Source organism: Agelaius phoeniceus, chromosome 4 (genome assembly GCF_051311805.1).
Source record: "Agelaius phoeniceus isolate bAgePho1 chromosome 4, bAgePho1.hap1, whole genome shotgun sequence".
In the NCBI taxonomy this organism is placed as follows: Eukaryota; Metazoa; Chordata; class Aves; order Passeriformes; family Icteridae; genus Agelaius; species Agelaius phoeniceus.
This window is the reverse complement of record NC_135268.1, coordinates 33350532-33373904: the sequence shown is the minus strand read 5'-3', so window position 1 is coordinate 33373904 and position 23373 is coordinate 33350532. Positions and strand designations below refer to the sequence as shown.

At 38.6% G+C, this 23373-nt stretch overlaps 2 long non-coding RNA genes across 2 annotated transcripts; one reads left to right on the top strand and one right to left on the bottom strand.

The window, feature by feature from the left end:
- Positions 1-18: 18 nt before the first annotated feature.
- LOC143693835 (uncharacterized) lies at positions 19-22629 on the bottom strand. The gene is made up of 3 exons (XR_013181816.1): positions 22552-22629; positions 15097-15166; positions 19-2237 (listed from the first exon to the last, which is right to left on the bottom strand). It is a non-coding gene; the product is annotated as an uncharacterized LOC143693835 (long non-coding RNA).
- Positions 4984-11175, top strand: LOC143693834 (uncharacterized). The gene is made up of 3 exons (XR_013181815.1): positions 4984-5496; positions 5574-5655; positions 8133-11175. It is a non-coding gene; the product is annotated as an uncharacterized LOC143693834 (long non-coding RNA).
- Positions 22630-23373: the final 744 nt, after the last annotated feature.

Here is a 23373-nt window from a genome sequence, read left to right as displayed (position 1 = left end):
TCATGGTGTTAAAGCCGCAGAGAGCGTAAGAAGCTGATTTGATTATGCCCAGTGTTATTCAGCAAGGGAAGTGCATTCACTCAATGTTGCTAGGCTACCAGCCTTATTTACAGATAGTCAGAACCTTCCAGGGCAGAGAGAGCTGAAAAGCTTCAAGAGCAGATGTAAGAAGAGGAAATAATAAATGGCACTGATGATGCATTAGAATTCATTTTAATGTGTGTTTTACTGTGGGGGCCCAGTGAGGGAACATGCAAGGAGCAAACACCTCAGCACTTAACTAACCCATCACACTGCAAGCAGGGAGAGCAGGAGGGAAAGAAATCACTGGCACTGCACAGTAGTTAAGTTGCTTGTCAAATTTAAGATAGGTTTTTGATTTTGGAAGGCGGCAGTTGAAAAGTAGGTTTTTGATTTTGGAAGGCGGCAGTTGAAAAGTAAGCCACCAAGAATGTATATAAGAACAGGAAAATGCACTTACAGAGTAGGCTATAAATTCACTGTTAATACACACCCAATTCATCTAGCCTAATGAAATTTGGTCTTAGTTGCACTTGGTTTTCACTGTTTCAGCTAGACACAGATCTGTCCTGGGGCACCCCTTGTTTAGCAATGTGGCTACCCAAAAAAAGAAGCCTTGCCTCCAACAAGCCTCACACAGCTCATTTTGGAGGCTTGACAAGCGATGGCAGTGCTACAAATACAAAGTAAACCTGCTCTATCAGCACCTTACAGCGTTTTATCTCATGTCCCCAGGGTCCTTCACCAGCTTTGCCTCTGCCTCTGTAGGAGCAGGGATCCAGTGAGCTCCCTCACCCACAGCCCTGTCCCACAGGTCTGGATATGGCAGCAGAGCCATGGGTTGCAGCACAATCCACTGACAGCCTCAGGGGAGAGAAGGAGTGGGGCCTGCCCAGGCTCCAGCTGGGAGCTGCAGAAGATGCACCAGAGACAGGTCCACAAGGTCCCAGCAGCACATGCCTGCAGCCCAGACTGGAGGCAGAGCTGGAGCAAGAACACAGGCCCCATGGCTTAGGGCATAGAAAGCAGTCTCATTTATGGAATATGGCCCCATCAAATATGGGGCAGAAAATTGATTTTTCACAAAATAGGTCAAGTCCTGTCCTGTGAAAAACAAGTATCTGCATCTCCACAAGATATTACACAAATGGGACAGCTTCTGCCTCAGATCTAATGGATGTGGAAACATGATTCTCTTGAAATTGCTGCTGGGAGGTATGTAAAGGTACATATGTTTGCACATCGGCCACCTTAATGAAAAAATCCTGCAGATATACAAGAATGGCTTCTTCCAGTTGGAGGAAGAGGGAAGAAAATTTACAGTAGTGAAATGCTGCAGCTGGGGTGCTAACCATAGTGCTCCTGTAAGCCTGGTGACCAAAACTTGCTGAACACCGTGAGTCATATGAGGCTGTACCTGCCCTGCCCTGGCTGGCTGGGCTCGCCCATGTCACTGTGAATCAGTGCTGGAGAGGGAGAGCAGCACTGCTGAGAAAAGGAGCACATTAAAAAACAAAGAGAGAAACGGGTAAAATGTGTTTACAGCCTGCTCTGTTGGTTTGCAGCTGGCATGCACTAACATCCATCACTTAAATGTTTAAGGCTCTATTACTCAAGCAGAGGAATGGCAGTAGCTGCAGGCACAGAAGCAAATTTTACTCCATTAACCCTCAAATACCACCTGGAGTAACTTCTCATCTTCTCGGGAGTTCCTTTATTTTATCCTGCTATAACAGAGGACAGAGATTTACTCATCTAATTCAGACACAGTGGGTAAGAGGAAAAGAGGCAAAATATGTAGGTAATATCTAATGCAGGGAACCTGTTAATGCCTTCCAGCTCACAAGGAAGGAGCAGTCAGGCTGTGCATCCTTGAGAGGCTCCCACAAACACCCAGCAGCCTCTGAATTGTAGCTGGCCATGGCCCATTACCCAGTTCTGAGCTCAGCAGCCTGACCCTTCTTGGCTTCTGGCTCTGGAGATATGGAGCTTCTCTCAGCCCATGGTGCTCAGGTAATTGCTGGCATCCACCTTCTGTGCCAGGGGAGGGGTCCAGTAGTGTGTCTGCTGGTGTATCTCCCCATGCTGCCCTCCAGCTACAGTGGGCACAGCTGCTGTCTCAGGTCACCTTCTGCAAGGAGATGCACAGACACCATCACCTGAGCCAGCTGGGGCGGGACTGAAGGGCTGCTCTGTGGGATTCACATTCTCTGAACCTGAGAGAAGCAGTGAGAGAAGCAGAGAAAAGAATGATCAGAACAGTTCTTATCTCATTTGCTGCTCCTGTGTTGTGCCAAAGTAGAATGCAATATGGAGATTGTTTACCCAAAGTGATGGTGTTTTGTTTCCTTGGCCCATCAGGGCCAAGTGTGTGTCCAGACTGTTGACAGTCATGAGATTTTGTTGAGTGCTTGTGCAGTTTCAGTTTAGATGTAGTGTAATATAGTATAGAATAATATAGAATAATAAAGTCATTAATTAACCTTCTGATATCATGGAGTCAGATGCATCATTCTTCCCTGATTTGGGGGTCCTTAATTATCCAATACTGCTCCTCCACCACAGGCTCCTCACCCTGCTCTGCTTAAACCCTGTCAGAGCAGCTTAGGTGGCTCCAGAGAGGGTCAGTTTGCTCTACACTGTGAGTTATTCTATGGGGCCTCATCCCTTCTGTGCACAGCAGTGGAAAGCTGGTGCCTGCAAGCTGAGGAGCACTGGAAGGTGCTGGGGCCTTCCAGACTCACCCAGATTAAAGATTCTTAAAGATTCTTTTTCCACTAATCCCTTCAAACACCTTTGGTGCTTGAAGAGTTTGGATTAGTGATTTTTGGAGATGATTTTCATCTTATCTGTCTTAACACAGGCCTTGATTCCTCTGGTTGTTTTTGCTGCAGTGACTAATAGCACCTCCTGGCAATGAACAGGGATGTTTCCATAGATACACATTCTCCTCACCCATTCCCTCTTATGTAGGTCTGATGCCTGATAGTGGGGGGAAATCCCCTGGGGGAAACCTACATGGAATCATATATATATATATATACATTGCATTTATTATGGTATTAAAATATAGTCTGTGATGAAATATTTAGGAAGAAAATTAATGTATCAGCTGTTAAGTATGGTTGAATGTCCCCAAAGAATCTCAGCTTCCAGGATGAGTGAGTCCTTGAGAATTTTTTAATCTTTTTTTGCATGTTAACATATAAATGAATATTTAGCTATGATAGAAACGTTACAAAAGAGGAGAATTTTAAAGTTTATTTAGAAGAATTGAGTTATAAATTTTCTGTTGATCTCAGCATGATTGCATGATTAGAAATTTATTACTTTCTAAGCCACTTATTACAGAAAATATAGAAATTTTACATCATAAATTCTTTTATTTAATTCTTTTAAAAAGTAACTTCTCACTTGCTTTAAGATGAATATCATTTTCTTAAGTTGCAAAATAGCAAAAAAACCTAAAATCTCCTCTCCTGCTACTGAAATTAAAGTTTCTTTTGTTTGTAGTTGAACTTTTAAGAGAGGGTCTGTTTTCTTGATTAAGTAGAGTAAAATAATCAATGTAATCAGGTTTTGATCAAACACAAAACAATTAATAGGCTAATACACATGGAGGGAAACATTTAGCCTGGATAAAGAAGGAAAATTCCTTTAGTTGTGAGTGAATGTGTGCTGGAAATTTTTTGACACCCTGAAACATTTAGTCATTATAGTCTCAGACCCTTATAGTCTCAGACCCTCTGTTCTCTGCAATCCACATTCTTGTTGCATCCACTGGTCATCCTACAACACACCCTATTTTCGGACTGAAAATATCAGTAGATCACTGTGAAAAGATAATGAGCTTTGGTGCACTAAACTCAACATGCATTTCCTAGGTGTCCTTTCAGTAACTAAAAGTGTTGAAGAAGTGGAAGAAGACAACTTTGGCTATTCCTATGGACTTCTTGAAGCAAGAGAAAACAAATCCTATTTGTAGCAGATGTTCAATGCAGTTTGAAATAATTTCAGACTGTCAGCTTTCGGGTAGTTCCCATGTGAACTTACAATTTCTGATGTTTCAGTTTCTAACAAAGTTTTACCAGATTGTTTTGTTTTGTTTCCCTAGGCCTAGCACAGATAAACAGATGAATTGGACTGAGAGAAGAAATGGAGGACCTGCAGAGACCCTAGAATCCAGAGAAGATTCCATGGTTATTTTAGTGAAAGCTTTTATTCCTAGTTTGTGTAATTTTTTTTTGCTGGCTGCATCTGGATTAATTTTCTAGGAAAGAGATTCCTTTTCCCACTCAGTCCATTTTGTTTAAAAAATTTTTTTTTTTTTTTTGCTTTGTGCTATTTTGGAAAAGTAATAAGATGCAAGTAGGCTACCCTTATCTGAAGTGGCTTTATAAGTAGGACAAAGTCTGAATCTCTTAGCAAAAACTTGGACAAAAGTAAAGATCCTAATTTTTTTTTATTTTTATTTTTAAGTTTAACAGCTATTGGTATTATGTAACAACAAAATACATGGCTAAATTTAAACACAACTTCAAACAAAAAAGGCAACATTGATTCTTTTGTACCTCACCTGATTTTAAAATAAACAATTGTGAGGTTCAATTCTTTCTTTTCTTGGCTTTTTTTTCCCTGCTGTTTTTCTGAACTTAGCTTTGCAATGTGCTTACAAATATTGTAATAGACTTTGGCATTACAACAACAGAAATGTCCTATTAAAAGCAGACTGTTTTATGGTGTCAATTCCACTCTGCCCCTGTTCAATAAGAGCAAGTGCACAGATCAGATGAGTGGTTATATAGGTACACAAGGGTGAGGACAGCAATCAGTTAATTGAATTTTTAACTCCAGAGGATGCTTGGGCCGTAGTTTCTGGATGCAGTCAACCTCATCAGGTTAGGTACCTTGCCTGTCCTCCCTAGACAGTTCTCCTGCTCAGTCTGATGTCTCACTAGAGATACCAACCTTTTCTGTAAGAGAGAAACCCTCCTATTTTCGGTATGCTGATGTTGTTGCTCTAGGCTACCACAGAGTAGAGCTCTGGGCTGTAGCTTGTCCCATTTTTTTCCACTGCCTTGTGCTAGTGATTCACAACATCTTTGCTGTCAAAAAGCCACAGTTTTTAGTGGGAAAGCATGAGACACAACCGGGTCGAGAGGAGGAGAGGTGATTTAAACAAAGGACTGTGACATATCTCCATCTGTGCAGTTCAGCTGTCACATGTGGCCTCCTGGATGGGAACTAAAAGTGTGCTAATAGGCTGCAACATTCCTAAAGTGTATAAACACTTTAGAAATGTGCTTCTTTTGATGTATGACTTGCAAAATATTGTAAACGCCACAATATGACAAAGAGAACTTCTACACAAAGTATTGACGGGACATGGAGAGAAACTTAAAGGAAAAAAAGGAGGAGGCAGATTTGTCAGCCATTGAAGTAGCAGATGACTGGGAAGCATAGAAAATCAAAAAGGTAAATTAATTCTTGTAAGTATTGTCTAGTATTTAATTTGATTGTCTTATTTTTCTGTTTTGCAATCTTGTCCTCAGGAACCCTGTACTTTGCTGAAGGAAGGAACATTTAAGCCTGTCAGGTTTCAGATGCAGCCAAATGAAAATGGATCTACTAGAGGTATGTACTACCTCAGGGCTTCAAAGTCAAGCAAAAGTGTTCTGTTTTGGGAATTTGGGAACTGCTGCACATATCCTGCCTTGCCCAAAGGACAAGTTTTGTACCATTAGATGTTATTGTAAACTTTCTCTGGTGGACATGAAACAGAACTGTTTTCTGTAGGAACGCAGCAAATGGAAATTGCTGTACAATAAATGTTTTTCAAAACAAGTTAAACATTTCTCTGGCTAACCACAACCTGTATGGTTTGGTATGGTAAGGGGTTAAAGTAGTGCAACCTTGTGTATTTCCACAGTGTATTGTCAGCAGAGCTAAAATGAACTCTCTCGTGTGCTAGGCGTAAAACAGACTCCACTCTGTGAAGTGAGCTGAAACATCATATTTAACCATGCTCCTACAAGAGCTTTACATGAGGACTGCCAAAACATGTGGGGGTCCCTAGAATATGACATACTTTCTTTTGAGGCACAATGATGAATTGAACTATTTCATAGAAACGCAGAATCGGTAAGGCTGGAAAAGACCTCCAAGGTCATTCAGTCCAACTTTTGACTCAACACCATAATTTCAGCTAAATCAGGGCATTAAGTGCCATGTCTAATTGTTTCCTGAATGCTTCCAGGGATGATGACTCCACCATCTGCCTGTAGAGCCCATTCCAATACCTAACCAATCCTTTAGTGAAGAATTTCTTCCTATTGTACAATCTAAACTTCCTCTGGTGCCCAACGTAAACCTCCTCTGTTGCACCTTGAGTCTGTCCTCTCATCCTATCACTCGTTGCCTGAGAGAAGAGGCTGAGCCACACCTGGCTATGACCTCATTTCAGGCAGTTGTGGATTGATAAGGTCCCCCCCTAAGCCTCCTTTTCTCCAGGTTTCAGCTGCTTCTCAAAAGATTTACTGTCTAGACGGTTCACCAGCCCCACTGCCTCTCTCTGGACATGCTCCAGCACCTCAATGTCCTTCCTGAAGTGCGGGGCCTAGGACTAGCCACAGTACTTGATGCATAGCAAAATATATTAAAGATTAGGAGAGAAAAAATATAATTGTTTCAGAAAATATATAAACATAGCTTTATCTGTTTAATTTTTCAAGAGACATTATATTTTTTGATGTTTGCTTAGCCATTAAAACAGTACTAAGAAGTGCTTGGGATATAGCACACTGCTCATTCTTAGGAAGAGGAAGCTGCAGCTGATTTGGCAGCTGATTGGTGTCTGAATCTGAGATGTTAAGTTGCTGCTAATGTGGCACACAATCTATCTTGTGCATGCACCACCAGCAGTAGAGCTGCAGGCAGGATGGGCTTCAAAAGACTATTCAAATGGCTCATGTTTTTCAAGTAGAATTTTTGACAGCTATTAAGGCAGCTAAACTGCATTTTTAGAAGAGATTACATTTCTTTTAGATTTTATTTATCTGTTTTCTTATGCAAGTAAACAAGTATTGTGTTGCCAGGATTGCTTAACCACTCCTCTGATGATAGAATGACTTACGAAAATCCATGATTCAGGCAAGATCTTGCAAAGGTTTGTGGCATCTCATGCTTACTAAAAAGGAAAGACTGATATATTTTTCAGCACTGTTGACACTTGTACAAAAATAAGGTTTTGTGCCCTGCTACTGAAACGCCCTGTAATGGCCACATTAAAGTCGTTGCAATGATGACTCTGCTCTAGAACTGTGAACAGGGAAATTGCTTATCTGAGGCCATGGATTTTTGCTTCAGCCTATTCCAGGGAAAAAAATAAAATGAAAAAGTCCTTAAACTGATGAAGCTCACTCTGATGTAGAAAGTGATATATGTAAGTTAACTACTAATTATTCATTCTAAAAAGGCTCTATACATGGGCATAGGGAATAATAGCGAATTATCCTAATCAGAAATTGGATAGACTGCAATTTGTACAGCATAACACAGAATGCAGACTGAAAAAATTTGGGCAGCCTGGCAACACTTCTTTGCACTCCTTATGTTTCATAAATTATTGAATCATACAGCAGCAACTTACTGGGCTGAATTTGCCAGAATTTTATCTATTAAAATATCTTCCCCAATCTAGTTCAAGAGAATGAAGCAGCATTCTAATAATTGCATAACCTTTAAAACAGACTAGTCATTTAAAACCAATTAGTATTAGTGGGGTTCTCCTCCATATCAGGTCTTTTTTTAATTTTTAAAAAATTATAAGGAAGTAAAAGTTGGTAATAAGTAAGTTTTTTTCTGACAAAAGGAAAACTTTAAGGCCGCTACTATATTTTCAACTATATTATGTATATTCAGAGAAACATAGAGAAAAAATACACTGAAAACAGACCAAAATTCTTTGTGTAACAATGAAAACAGTATAGAATAAAGTTAGAATATGCAACAAACCAGCAGGAAAATGACAATGTGGTTTATTTCTGCAGAGCACAGTGACAGCTACAAGAAGCCCTTCTTGCTGATCCTGATCTTTGCTTCTCTCTCTACAGCCATCCTTTCACTTTGAATTCTGAAAACCAGAAACCTTCTCCCACATTATCTGTGGCATAATGGTAAGCAAGGGAGAGCTGTCCTCTTAGCTTACAAACATCCCTGAAGGAATGCAGCTACCATCTGATGCTCAGCAACACTTAAACTTCTCCAGTCCACAGCACAGAAGGAAATTGTCAGTAGCTGCCAGAAAAAGATCAGGTTTGTTTCTCTGCAGCATGACCTGGCTGCAATTGTGAAGTTTGACCAATATGAAAAAATATGGAGTTCTTCCTGACATCAAGTCTGTTTTTGCACACTTTCTCAATTGAGCAAAGTGTGCAAAAATAGACTTGATATCAGGTTATGTCCAGAGATATCTATTATTTTATTTTCTATCCTCTAATGACATATTTTTGATCAGGAATTTACACAGCTTCTAGGATCCTTTTCCCAACTCGTTTTTCTGTATTTTGTCTTTAACTGACATTACCTCACTAAAGCTTTAGAAGCTCTATCAAAAGACACTTGCACAAATTGCTGCTGCCTGTGATGGCATGGAAGTCTTGTGCTGTAGTGGGTTGCCTGCCTGGGTCATGCAGGATGATGTGCAATTACCTAAATGCTCTTTACCTTTCTCTCAAAAAGTAGGGCTTAATCAAAAGTAATAGTGGGCTGTCAGTGGTCAATAAGTTGTGCTTTGAGCTGGCCTGGTTTTCTTCTGAGTCAAGCTATGTTCATGAAACACTGAGTTTTGCTTCATTTCATCTGTGATTTAAAATCTTTGGAGGATTGAAAAGAGGTAGTTTAAAGAAAATCAGCAAAAATGGTTTCAATGAAATACCATGACCTATGAAGTGCATGTTGAATAAGATGAATTAATTTTTTTTCCCTGGCCTTAAATGATGTTGTGAAACTATGAGGCAAATAGCATAAGCAGTCTGACATTGCTGTGTGCATCATGATAATTGTTGGAGCTGTTTCCCCATGTGACAGCCTTTATACTTACTAACTAAAACCAGTTAACCCAAATCTAGCTTCTATTAAAAATTCACTATACAGATCTTCTAGGTTGACACTTACTGAGAAGAGCTTTAAAATAATTTTTCTATGTAAAATTATTTGATACTTATGCCAAAATATTGACATAGTATCTAAGCTTTAGACAACTGTTTAAAAGTTACCTTATCAAAGGCTAAGCTAGCAACACGCAAAGGATTTATTTTATTTTTCAATATGTTTCTATTCTTTGCATCTCACTTGATGGCTCTGCTCAGCAAGAATTTTGTTTCATGAGATGGGTGGAGATGATCACAAGCTAACTTGGGGTTGGTTGTGAGGCCAAAATGTGCTTGTGAGCAAATACAGTGCAGTGCCTCCAACTCGTGCCTCTGCCAAAGGAGGTGCACTCGAGTGACAGTGCACAGTCAGGTCAGTTTTGTAACAGCCTCTGCACCCACCTGAGCTAAAAACCAGGGGCTGTGACCCTCACATGGGTTTTTCCACTCTCTTTGACCCTTGAATGGGGCAAATTTCCACAGCAGCTTTCAAACTAAAGAATCTTACCAGACTGTGTAAAAGGGTATTGTTTATTCTGGCTAAAAAGGAAATTTTAATGTGAGGTTCTGGAGGACTAACACAAGCTGAGCATTTTCATACAACTAGAAAATTATACAAGTGAAGTCCTCTCTTCCCTTCAGGATACCATAGATTACTACCATTTCTGTATCAGAAATGCAAGTGATAAGTCGTACTTTAAAAATATGTTCAAGCTTTCTGCAAACTCCACTGGATGATTTTGCAGGCAACATTTTAAATAATGGAAGCTAAGGGTTTGGTTGGAAAAAGTTTCTGTTTCATATTTTACTTTGTACTCAGGAGCAATGATACTTAACTAGAGTCAAGTAGGTCTTTACCTCAGCATGTGTTGCAAAATTTTGAGTTTTCTCAAAAGCCTCACCTCCTGAAACTGTAATTGCACAAGAACCTCAGTTTTCTAGGTCAGTGTTGGAAAGAGAAAAGAGAAAAAATAATGTGAACATATCCCTGGAGGCAATGTCCCATTACTTTCAAACCAGCACATTATCATTGCCTGTATAATTTTTTTTAATAATTCACTTTGTTAACTTTTAATCATTAAACTGTTTGGAAGTCCCATGAGCAGAAGAGTATTATATGTGTCATATTAAAGTGTGAATGCCTTTTAATGGTTAGATCAATTTTCCAACCTCAGTGTATTCAGCTGAAGCCAACTACAGCTAGAACAGAATATATCATCACTGAAATAACCAGCAATGAAATAATCCAAATAGTTTATGATTTCAGCCAATCTGGAACTGAAATTCAGGCAGTTGTTGAAAAATCTAGTCAGCCCCTTCCAAAAGTTGTTGAAAAACCTATCAGCCCCTTCCAAAAGACAATTTTTTCCAGTTGGGAAAAAGTCTTCATAAAGGCTGATATGTCTGGGAAGAGCACACGGAACCAGTTGATGTCCCAGTCTATTTAAAGCTTTTAGCAACTGGGAACTTCTGCAAGCTTCTACTTGGGAGCAGTTGCAACTATAGTTTCCAGAACACTATTATGTTTGAGAAGCTTGTCTCAGGGTGATCCTATTAGTTGTAGGTCTTGAAAGTTTAGAAAAGTGTTAAAGAGCTTTTAACACTTATTTCCATGACAACATGTAGCAGCTGCATTTCAAGCAGATCAATGCAATCCCTTTTGTGTTATCAGGTAGAAGTGTATAAAACATGCCTTAATTAAGCCACGTGCTAAACTAAGTTAAGCTGCCTTTAAACAGGTTCCAGCTTGCAATGCCACCACCACAGGCCTGGTGGCTGAAGTGAGAGCTAACCACTAGGAAATGGACAGAAACATGACAATCACATGCACTTCCTGTAGCTTGGGTGTCAGAAGCCAAACATGCAAGGGAGGAGTCTCTGTCCACTTAGATCTGTACCCTAAACCCTCCCCATATTGTAGCCAAGATACAGGACACTGAAATTATGTGGTCCCATAGTGTCTGCTATGATGGGAGCAGCTTTCCTTGGGATGCAGAGAAGTTTTGCATCCTCTTTATGCACCAGACCAAATTCCAGAGGATGAAAGTGGGCAGTGGAGTACAGATAATGTGTCATAAAATCGTCTCTATTCTGCTCAGAGCACTTCTATCCTTTTGCTGATTTCTCAAGAATTAATTAATAGTACCAGCTTCTAAGCTAAATGGCTGCTCTTTCTTTATGTTTGTATCAAAAATTTTTGCTCATCTCAGCAGTTAAATATGGTACATTGTTTTGGACTATCAGTATTTATATATACTTATATATAGAATATATAGTATATATACTATATATACTGTATTATAATATATAGTATTTTTTATATACTACCAGTAATTATATACCAGTAAATACCAGCATTGCTTTCATAATATGAAGATAATTTTACATATCTATGTGCAATAGCATCAAACAAGCTCTGTATTTGTTGTTCTTTTTAAAAAATACTGTGCTGAACAGTTAAAATATGTTGTGTTTAATTTGGAATACTATTTTTCTCATAATGGTGGACTGAGGTCCATCTAATCTAATTTTGCCATCATTTATAGTATATTTCAGTGGAATGAAAATGACAACCTTCACTCTCATTTTTTTTTCTGAAGATCTTTCTTTCTTTGTAGTGTTTTTGTCTCCTATTTTTTTTTTTTTGCGTTTGATGATTTGTATTTAATAGGGCATTTTACTTTTGCATTTTCCATCCTGGTATAAATACTGTTGATTAATGCTGGAACACTGCCAGACAAGCTTGCAGGAGAAGGGCTGTGCAATTCTTAAATGTTGTACATAAATATTCCTGACATGGAGCCCACTCCTCCTCAGCACCACTTCCACTGGAGCTGCTGATCAAGAGAAGCACTGGCCATCTGTGATGAGAATGTCAGAAGTGTATTGCTATGTTTTCCAAGAAATATAATTATCCTTTTAAAAAATAAGGTCTGATACAGCTTGGGAATTTTTTAAGAAGGAACTGCACAACACAGTGTGATATTTTTGCAGTGTACAGCACTTATGGCCTTGATTCCCTGTGACTGTTAAAAGGGCGATAATTGCTGAATGCCTTCTGTTACTTCCTCTCCTCTCATTAGCTTGGTTTGACTTAAAGACAGTCCCAGTGGCATCTTGGCTGAAAATCATGTAAAATATGGTAAGTGGGTGTTCTGAATTAAATGGTTTTGTTTTCCTAAAGATCATTAAAGTATCTGCTAGCACATTCTAGGCTTACCTAACCCCAGTGAAAGAACTGACATACTTTTGTAACATTTGGTTGAAACCACATTTACTTAGGTCAAAGATCAGGTGACACAGGAAGCTATGGAAAGTATTAAATTAATAAATCCATCTGCCTTTTAATTCTTTTGTGACTGTTATTTTATAAGCCAATCTTGGAAATGTGCTTCAATTTGAGTAAAGTCAGTCTGTATCAGGAACATAACCTGATGCATTTGTGTGAGTCCTTGTATGGACAGTGTGACTCTGAATTAAAACATTTCCATGGATTTCCCATTCTCTTCAGCTCATTTCACAAAACCATAGATGTTCCCAGAAAAAAAAATAACACAATCTAAGTAAGAAACTAATATGTCTGGCTAAATATTGTATATCAAACCTCCAGGTTTTTCATTCTTGCCATCAGATGCCTGCAGAGTCTTAATCAATTTTCCTGAGTGGGAAGTAAAAAAAACCCAGTTAAAATATGAATTTCCAATAATGATTTTTAGCAATACAGCCCTAGCCTGTGGTTTCCCTTGTGAAAACAGCATAGCTGATAAAAATCACGGCAAGTTTGGTGAAAAACCAAAGGTAGACAATGTATTCTATTGCTGTTTTCTGTGAAAAACCCTTCAGCAACCTTACCCCTTCCTCAAACTCTCTACTGCTGTTTTACTTTGCTCCACTTTTAGGGACAGGCTTAATTGACCATGATTTTCACTCAGGCACAGTGAGGCATGAAGGAATAACCTGGCAAGAATCGCACAGGTGAGGTCTCAGGTGCCTTTGAGGTGCTTTCTGTCCTCTGCATGAACAGTAGAAACCTCTGTATCAGCAACAATAGGTCAGATGTTGAAGAGCAGCTGGCAATTGTTCAAACATAATCCATACCTAAGATAAAATAATGATAGTCCAAGATTGCAAAATTACTGAAGAAACAGCAGTGAATTAACAAAAATTGCTTTACAGCAACACATGTTTACCACCAGTTAGTCTAGCATAGGTCCAAAATCAAGAGACATTGGAACTTTGTATTTGAATCACATTTTGGGGCAGTGCCTTACGAGAGTTCCTCACTAGAATGTGTTTGCAGTTGTTTAAAGTACTATTAAATTAAAGCAACATTTACTAGACCTGAATTCTGATCCATTCCAAGTTATCCTTTCTATGCCAGACATTTTGTAGGGGTAATATTCTAACACAGTTCCTACAGGATTCCTATGTGTGCAAGAAAAATTATCAACGGAAAAAGAAATGGACTTTTAAGAGTGCAAACTGGAATGGCATGAATTATCTCTGAAATGTGCTGAGCACCCCAAAACAACCTTGAAAGAAAAAGTACTGAAGCTGAAGTGGTTTCAGGTGGTTGCAATATCAACTCTTCTCAAGCATGATTTGAATTACACTCAAGGGAAAATTTTAATTATGCTCTTCAGGCATTTTGCCCCATGACATCAATTAATATTGACAGAAGACGTGTGCATGCATGCCTATCATGGACCTCATCCTGTCACTTCATGCCACCTCTAAGAACTGGTGTCTGCTGGAAACAGAGCCTTCTGGCTCATTCTGTTAGTGGAAAAGGTTTTATTGTTACTACATTGAAAGAGTCCTTGTAATGTTTTTGTCTGTAATCACAAGGCAGCAAATGCTGTTCAAATGATACAGAACAGCCAAGTGCTCAAACTTTATTTCTTTTTATATGGACAAGTGGACATAGTTTAGCTGTTAATACCAGTTAGCATAGCGCAAGGACATTCCAGTGTAAGAGATAAAAAAACCCTGTGGTTTAATTGGAAACACAAAAATAATCCATAAATATGTCTAATCCTTTCTGAAAAGTATGATTGCCATGCCCCAAGTAGGAATTTTCACAAGCTGCACTGGAAACAGATTTGGTTTTTGCAGCACTGAAAGTAGTTGGATGAAGTGACAGTTGCAGGACATGACACTGAATCAACCTCATCTTTAGGTGAGGGCTGGAAACATACTTTTTTGGGGTGAAAAATTGAGGAAATTTTCAAATGAAAGTGAGTTTGGGAACTCTGCCCTGTGACACTGGACAACACCTGCCTGCCTTAGGAAGGTGAGAAGGCAATGGGGAAAGAACTTGCTCTTTGACTCTTTAAAGAGGGAGGAATTATTGTCACCTAGATTTCTGTTTGGAGCCTTTAAGAATTTCTAGTAAAAATGTGTGAAAATCTGTATTAATAAAAGACATCAAATAAAACCATTACTCTGACCAGCATATAGAGAAAAGTAGTCCTTCTCATTCAGAAGCTGTATTTGCCAGACAAGTAGCTCCTTGAGCATGATACTTAAATATTCTTATAGCATGTACTCCATTCTCCTAAAATGAGTGGCTGTATTTGATTCAAGCTTTTGTATCCTTATCTTCCTGGACTAAGTCAGATGTAACCTACTAGACTCTGTTTTTAGGTTATTTAATATAATTGAAGGATGGGTGACTATGTGTGTGACACATAATCGGTGCCTAATAAATCGGCAGCCTGTTTTTACTGGCCAGATTCCCAGGGTGCAGATCAGTGACATGCATTTCACTGCCTTTAAAGTCTATTTAGGATCAAATAAAATTCATCCTTGCATAAAGGTCCTGTGCAGATGCTTTTGTGACAGCGATGGCTCTTTAGATCCCAGAGCAGTAGCAAAAGGACAGGCAAACCAGCTCTGTGTTTAACATCCTTCACCTTCTGCTCACCTGCTGGTCCAGGCTGAGTGCTTGGCTCTAGTCAGCTGCTTGGAAAAGGAACTTCAGGGTGCTCATTCTTCTGCAAAAGAAAAAAACATCTGAAAGTATGCACTGGATGGATCATGAGAAACAGTGATTGGGGCTTCTCATTGAGTTTTCCTCACAAATTTTCAGAATCTGTACTTTGAGGTAAATCAGCCTTGAGTCACTGTGTGTGGCTGTCAATGTAAGAGGAGAAATACATGACAAAAAGGTACATGCATTTTAAAAGAATGCTTGAGATTTAGCTTTACTGTGCATACTGCCCAGTTATAGAAGCCTTCTCAGTTTTTATCAGCATTTATGGAATGTTCCTCTTCCAAACCAAGGTTTTTAAAATTGATAAATAAAGGGCCTTAGCCCTCAGGATTTCAAAGCTCCACTTCCTTCCTACACTTGTGAGTAACTGTGATGTGTGAATTCCATAGTATCAAGTATCCCCGCTGTTGTAGCAATGTGTCTTACACTGCTAACAATTTACACATGAGTATCTCCTTTGCATATTTGGAAAATAACTTTGAAATGCCTCCATAAAACATTAAGAAACCCTTGCTTTCTCTTAAATAAAGCCACATGTAGTGACATTTTTTTATTTCTGCTAGAAGTAAAATTTTTAAGCTTTTTAAAATCTTTTTCTGTATAAAAATGTCACTAAAGTAGCCAAAGAGTGTATGTTAAAAGTTTAAGAAGGGAAATTTGTATTGCACATAGTCCATTAGAAAATCTTTCCTCTTAGACAGATGAAGAAGATTTAGGATTTTTTCTTCTTGTATTAATTCAGAGAGTAATAGTGGACCAGAATGGATATTTATATAACGTGCAGATAAATATTGCAGCTTTCAAAAACAGATTTGCCAAAGTATTTGTCAAAGTATTTGTCAAAGTATTTGTCAAAGTATTTGAAAGCCTTGTTGAGTTCAGTTTTCCAGTATGCTTAGAAAGAGAAGTGAAAATCTGTGAAAGCAGATATTATTCCCATCTCTGCCTCAACCTAAATTTTCTGGGGACTAACCTGGTCACTTTTTCCTTTTCCACTGCATGTTCCAGACTTCATATATGCATATTCGGCACTGCTTGCCTATGGGAAAGTCACTGGTGAAAAATATGACACCAGCTTGATGGTGAGCCCTCTGAACTGCTGAAGTCAGCATTTGATATCCTTTGTAATATGACAAAATTGCTATTAAGCAGAAGTTGAAAAAGCTGCAATGGTGGCTAAGAATGCAAAAGGATGACCTGAGGAGATGTAGGATGCTCAGTGTGATATCAAGGTCAAGCAAAACAATCAGAAATGCTGCTGTGGGATGTGAAGATTATTAGCTGGAGAACATAAGTGCAATTAATGTCAGTCAATGTGATTGTTTCTTTTAATTGAAAACCACTCATGTCAAATAAACCAGTCTATCAAATAATCATGATTCCACAAGGAGACAGAAAAACTGCTTTAGTCTAATAGTCTTTGTGCTGTGTGTTGTAACTGCAAGAAAGTGAATCTCAGTTTGTGAGGTCATTTAAAAGTATTAACAGCTCAGCTTTACAGTGATCTATTATCCCATGTGGTGATTAGCTTGCAGGTAGCTCCTGCATTAGTGCTGCAGCCAACAAACGTCAATGTCACTTTCTGAATACTTTGTTTTTCAAATATAAAGTTCTCTCTTTGTCATCTCTTGGCAGCTAACTTGCACACAGTACAAGTACACAGAGATCTACTGAACTCGTGTGGTCTCTTGTCTTTGCACCCTCTGCAAAAACTCTGCTTCCACTACTGATATAATCACCCCATTATTCCATTGCTCCAGAACACCAGCAGCAATTTCCCTCCCACCTGTGAGGCCAAACAGAACTGTTGTGCTTCTGGTAACACTGAAATGGCTATTTTGTAATTTCAGGTAAACAATTGAGAGAACTCTGCAATGTTCCAGCAAGTCAGGATGCATCTACACCGGTGTACAAAAAGAGGAGAGAAGGGAATCTCCTAATCTCTCCTATTTCTTTTTTCCACTTTGTGGAATGATTTTGGAGTATATGAGAAAGATTAATTCCTGTTGAATAGAAACTGCAAGGATGCACTCTGACCACCAACATGCTTTAAGTTCAGGGTTATAGTTGCAGAGTTGATGTCAGATTGCCAGCACCAGCTACTTTGTGCTGCAGACCTACCACACTGATGCAGTCATGTCTTACAGATTTCTCAAAATCATGTGTCACATTATCAGAAATGAGTTCATACCTAAATTTTCATGGCTGCATTTTTATATCTTATCTCACATTACAGTGTAAGATTTATGTGGTTGCTTCGATGGAGCAAAATTAATTTAGCTGATAAGGAAAATGGGTATGAAGGTATTACATTATCTGAAAAGGACAGTTAGATTAATAGATTGATTAATAAGAGACCATACTGAAGATAACAAATTAACCAGTAATAGTCAAGAAAGCTGAGTGACCTTGTTGGCAGCTAAGGGCCCATCTCAGAAAATGAGACCTATGAACAATTCATGAGTATTTATATCTGTTTGTTCAAGTAGGTGGTCTTTGAATGGACAAGAGGGAAAAAACCAGTTACATAAAATTCCTGTAATAATGGTGAGTACATATCCCTAACTATGTGTAAGTAACTCTGGATGTCAATCTGAGAGTATTTATTAGAAAGGAAACTCTGCATAACAGAATATGTCCATCAAAAATACTTTTACAACTGGTTTAGATTTTGAGCCAGGGTCTCATCTTGAATCTCTCAGAAAGTTGAAGTCCTTTGGGGATGTCTGGAGTAACATATCTTTTTCTCAGATCAATTATGATTTTGAATTTGAGGGGTACTGGTAGATTTTTTAAAAACTATTTAGCAATTTTTCTTCTTTCTCTGCTCATTTTTGTGCTTATGCCAAGAAAAATAGTGTACGAATTTAAGATTTTGAAGAATTTGGCACAGAGTCTTCAGTGGCAGAGCGTCTTAGCTCATTTTATTAAAGCAATATTTGCATCAGCTGTAGGCCTGCCCAATCATCTTAGCTATGAAATCCATAAGGACCTTCTGCCTTGTCATGATGCCAGAGATTTTCCTGACTATTGAGAGCCCACATTTTCCTGAACTTCTGACTATCAGCTCTCACATCATCTTGTGCAGTTTCAGCAGAGACTTAACTCTGTAACTTTTTGGAATCCTGTTCAAATAATATATTTTTTCAATCTACTTCTAACATAGAAATGGCTTTGTTGAATTAGATCAGTGACTTCAAGTCTAGAAGAATTAAATTAGATTTAAAATAAAATGGTGTTTACAATATATGTTTGCATAGTAGAATAAAAATACTGCAAGAAGTTAAAAAAAAGTCAACATCATTCTTGACAGAGATTTCTTCCAGCTGCCCTAGAATCCCAGCTAGGATTTGTGAGGCTGCCTAATGGCTTCTGTGACTTTGTTCCAAATATTGCTCCTGACCAGAGTTCTGACATATCAGGGTAGGAGCAGGGAACTGTAACCGTTTGCACCTTGGTGTTGTTTTATCCCCTTTCCTTCAATGGGTAAAAACTGAATAGTTTTTCAGTTTCAGCTTTCTTTCCTTCTTACTGGCCCTGTACAGTGGATGGTGGAATAAGTTTTCAGAGGAGTGTTTCTACTGTAGAGTCCTTTTGAACATTTTATTTAAACATTCTATGATATTTGCATAAAATTTATGAGTGACAGAAAAGAACAGTTTTGGGGGTTCAAACACACTATGTTAGAAACAAGTAACTGGGTTTGCCAGATCAGTTTTTTGTTTACATGTTCTGGCTGATTGCATAAGTGCTTTTCTGTGGTAGTAGATGGGTTTCTATGGATCTTAAGTACATCTCCCTTTAGATGTATTTAAGCTATTAAATAGACAATCTTAGTCATCAACACTAAAACTGTTTCTTCACAGAAATTTTATTTCCATATATATTTTGATTTTTTTTTTACTCAAAAAGAAAGAGTCAAAACCCACCATGTTTTAATCAAATGAAACTTGATGAGCTTTCACCCTATCTAGAAATATTTGATTTTATTTGCCTACAATAATTTTTTTGAAACATCCAATGAACACAAAAATTCTATTGCTTACATGAGTCTTGTGTACAGTATGCTAGACAGGTAAATTGACTTTATTTGAAACACTTTCATCTTGAGGATTTTCCAGGACTAGAAGCTGTGTTTTGAGTAGACAGCTATTGCCTCATGGAATTTAATCTCAATGGCAATCCTGGAATCAAAATTCTGTATGTGGGTGTGTGGCTTTTGTTCATAGGTTTTTGTTTAGTTCAGATACAACACAATAAAATAACACTAAAATTATAAAAGGTTTTCTGTCAGTGCTACAAAGCATTTTATTGTTTCTAAAGATCATGAAACATTGCTATTATCAGCTTTCAAAATCTGAAGGGTATACAGGTCTTCAAAGGATTTCTGATCTACACAGTTATCTCTGTAACACACATGACTGCAGAAAGCCATGGTGGTGCTGCATCATGTAAGCATCTTCTTGCAAATTTCTGTCTTTACATTTGTACTTGTGGTTTTCATTTCTCCTGTCCTCCTTCCCCAATCAGCATATAAAAACTGAAACAATTTAGTAAAAGCTAAATGATCAGAAGAAAAGTGAGCTTAAAGCTCCATTAACCAAGGTAGTACAAGTACAAAGGCATAATAAACAGGCTAGCTAATTAAAGGATCTTTTCAGAAAAGAACTAAAGAAAAATTTCTTGCATGAAGTCATAAATTTAATTCTCCTCTTTCCAGAAGGTTGAGTTTTGTGTTCAAGAATTTCACATTAGAAATCTGTGTGTGTGACTCTCAGCACATTTTCTGTTTAATTGTGTCCTATAGCATATTTTGTGTCCTTTGGGGTACAACCTCATTTTCAGTAAAGTTAAAAAAGCCCCTAAAATTTAAGCTTAGGGCCTTCTTCAGAGTTACTTCTGGTCTCCTGGTTGTTACATGTAGAGTTGGGTTAACCTTATCCCTAGCCTCTGGAGATTACATTATCAAGGGCAAAAGTGCTATTGCCTATGGGGAAAATCATTCCCTTTTAATTGTCCAGATGTCAACTGGAACAGACAGGTATTGTATAACAGTAACTATTCTTGTTTCTTTCTCTTGATGGTACTCTTTACCTGACACCATGTGTTATGTAACTAGCAATACATTTACATAAAGTGATTTATACTTCATAAAAAATACCCTCCCAAAGCATCAGATGCTCTAGACAAATAAAATACAAGTAACCAGAATGGGACTCTGGCATCCACCCAATAACATTACCATAGCAGCAAGGGCATACAATAAAAATGTAATAGTCACAGTTAGTAAGTAGGTATTGTAAGTGAAGGGGAACAGATGCGGTATGGAAAAGGTCTGCTAGTGGTTTGTGTACAATGAGTGATCAACCCTAGAGATTTAGGTCAGCTAAAACATTTCCCTTCAGGGATCTGAATTCCATAGCTGCCTAAGACAGATATGGTAGGTACTCTGAGGAGTAGCTGATCCTTTATTTCCACCAGAAATGGAAAAGGGAAGTCACAACAGAGGCTTAAAAAATAGTTTGCATTACCAGATGTTAAAAAATTGTTCAGTCTCTAGGAACTAACAGAGAATCTCATTTTCAATGGACCCTTGGAAAAGTTCTCCATTGCAAGTTAATAGAAGACATTAGAACACTAAAGAAACAATTTAGTCATTGTGTATTCTAACTAACAATTTGACTAGTGCTGAATGGAGTACGTAATTGTAGCAGATGTTATCTTGCATCCTGTCAAATCAAACCTTCCTGATATGTTACAAATATGAAACACTGATTCATATTACCTTAATATGGCAGTGAAAGACTTGGGATATGCTGGGGAGGGCAACCAACTTTTAATGAATTTCAGTTTCCTTGTGTTGAATCTGACAATTTAAAAGGCTCTCTGGAATACAGAAACGCCTCTGCTGGACCTTGAAGTGGTCAGATCATTAATTCTGGATCTCACTTTGAGCTTTGACAGATTTCACACAACTGATAGAATGATCTATCTCACTGTATTGGCAAGTAGCTCTGGCCAGAATCAGCAAAGCTAAAACATTACTTTTTTTGCATGTGGCATTAAATTCCCTGGCAGAAACTTAAGGAGACAAGTCTTGGGGGTTTTGCTCCCAATAAATAATGGTATCAGCTGCTTGGCTGTTGAATTTCCATGCTAAAAGCCAATTCTATATTTATTCTTCAGTTTTGTGGAGTTAGAAGCAGAACTTGGTGCAGAGACAGCACAATTTCAGATTGGCACATTGCCTGCTTTACTGAGGGAGTCAGTGATCTGCCAATGCAGCAGATTTCTGGGGTCTACTGGGTGGTTAAGGCTTTGGGTTGCCCCTCATCCCATTTCTTAGCATGCCACCCTCAGTCAGGACCAGAGGAGGCAATGCCTTGTGTTATGTAGCAGGGTAGAGCTCTCCTCTGTCACTGATAAATCCTGGTGACCAGTACAATGGTTGTCTTCAGGCCCTCCGAGGGGCTTGGTTCAAACCTGTTTGAGGCAAACTGAAGATTGTACTTGACTTTTAAATTGTGCTCATTGAGAGGCTCTTACACTTCTGCTAGTTTTACTTCCTACTCCTGTAGTCAACACAATGAAAACCTCAGTAAAGCAAACTACATTTAAAAGTATGCATTTCTTTTGTCACACAAGATAATAATGTTTACAACTGCAGATTCCCCCCCCAGTAAATGCAGCTCAGCAAGCTCAGTCCTGGATATTAGAACCTCTTGGCATTTTTCCATGTTGCACATTATCACTTGTCACAAAAATGCTGCAAGTGAAATGATGCCCTTTTGTTAGGGCCACAATGCAATTACCTTAGTGTATTTGGCATTGACATACTTAAGGAGATTAAACACCTCCACTGATCTAGGATAGGGAATGGTACAGCAGCTCATTCAGGCTTAATTGTGTTGGTTTTGCCAAGGCTGTAGAGTATAAAACTTTTCACCAACATGAACTGACATAATTCACAATGCACAGCAGGACCAGTTTTAACACACTGGCAGAGATGGTTACTTTGAGAGCAGAGCTGTGTTTTAGAGTCTGCTCTTGCATCTGTTAGATCATATTTATGTGGAAATGAATTTTGAAAGCATATACATCTCTGTCCTTATGACATCTGCTGAGCCTCTTTGCCCTTTATCTTTGCCAAATCTGTTGGTTCATGTAGCTCCTTTCAAAGGGTCAGTGGGACATCTCAGCTGCATAAAGTGTCAAGAACCCCATCACACTCTAACAAGCATTGCATGTAATTCACAGTGCAGAGCTTAGGTACAAATTAGAAAACTTCTTTTTAAAATTCAAATGCTGTTATACAAAAGAATTCATCAAAGTTAATGTCAAGAGCAAGATTTTGCTATTTCCCCCACAATGAGCTGAGCAGTTCACCTTTTCCACTCTCAGGAAGAGGACAGCTTGTTCCTGCTCCTCACAGCCCCAGGCCACAGTCTGGCTCCAGGTTTGTCTGGGGATTCAGAGAGGGAGAAAAAGATGTTAGGCAGGTTTCTTCCTTCAGCTGCTGTCTGCAATCAACACCAGGCTTCTGCCAATGTTCCTGTTATCCTGTTCCCAATGTTCCTTTTACCTCACAAGAGATGCTAGTTGGCTTAGGATGGGGAAATAGAGGTCAAGCACAGTCAGACTGATTGTGTGGGAATGTTTGGGTTTTATCTTGTTTTATCTTTAGTTTATTCAACACTATTTTTATAATAGTGCCAGCAATTATTCTGCCTTTGTATATTTTTGACTGCTCCATCCAGTCTGAATTTGAGTGGTGGAATGGAGCTTTAACTTTGGAGGAAACTGAATTCTTTAGGAGATTACCCTCTCCACTGGGGGAAAATATTTCTTGCAAGATGGATGGAATATTAGTGTGACCGTGAAAAAAAAATTGAAGGAATAGCATAACATCTGTTTATAATTTAACATGTGTCAATGGCTGCAGGAGGCCTCCTTACCCTTATGTGATCTCTCTCTAGCTGTAATTACAGCTGTGATTGTTCTCTGCTGAGTTACCTAGAAGGTCTTTATTGTATGACTTTCTCTAACTTGGTTATTAAACTTCTGATAGTGCAGCTAGTGATAAGTGCCCATGATTGTAGGGGATGCAGCAAGTGATGTTAGTTGCCTGAGGTTCAAACATGAAGAGAGGCCGAAACTACAAAAATCCAGAGGAATTAGAACCAGCAGATAAATTTTGTCGTGGAACAA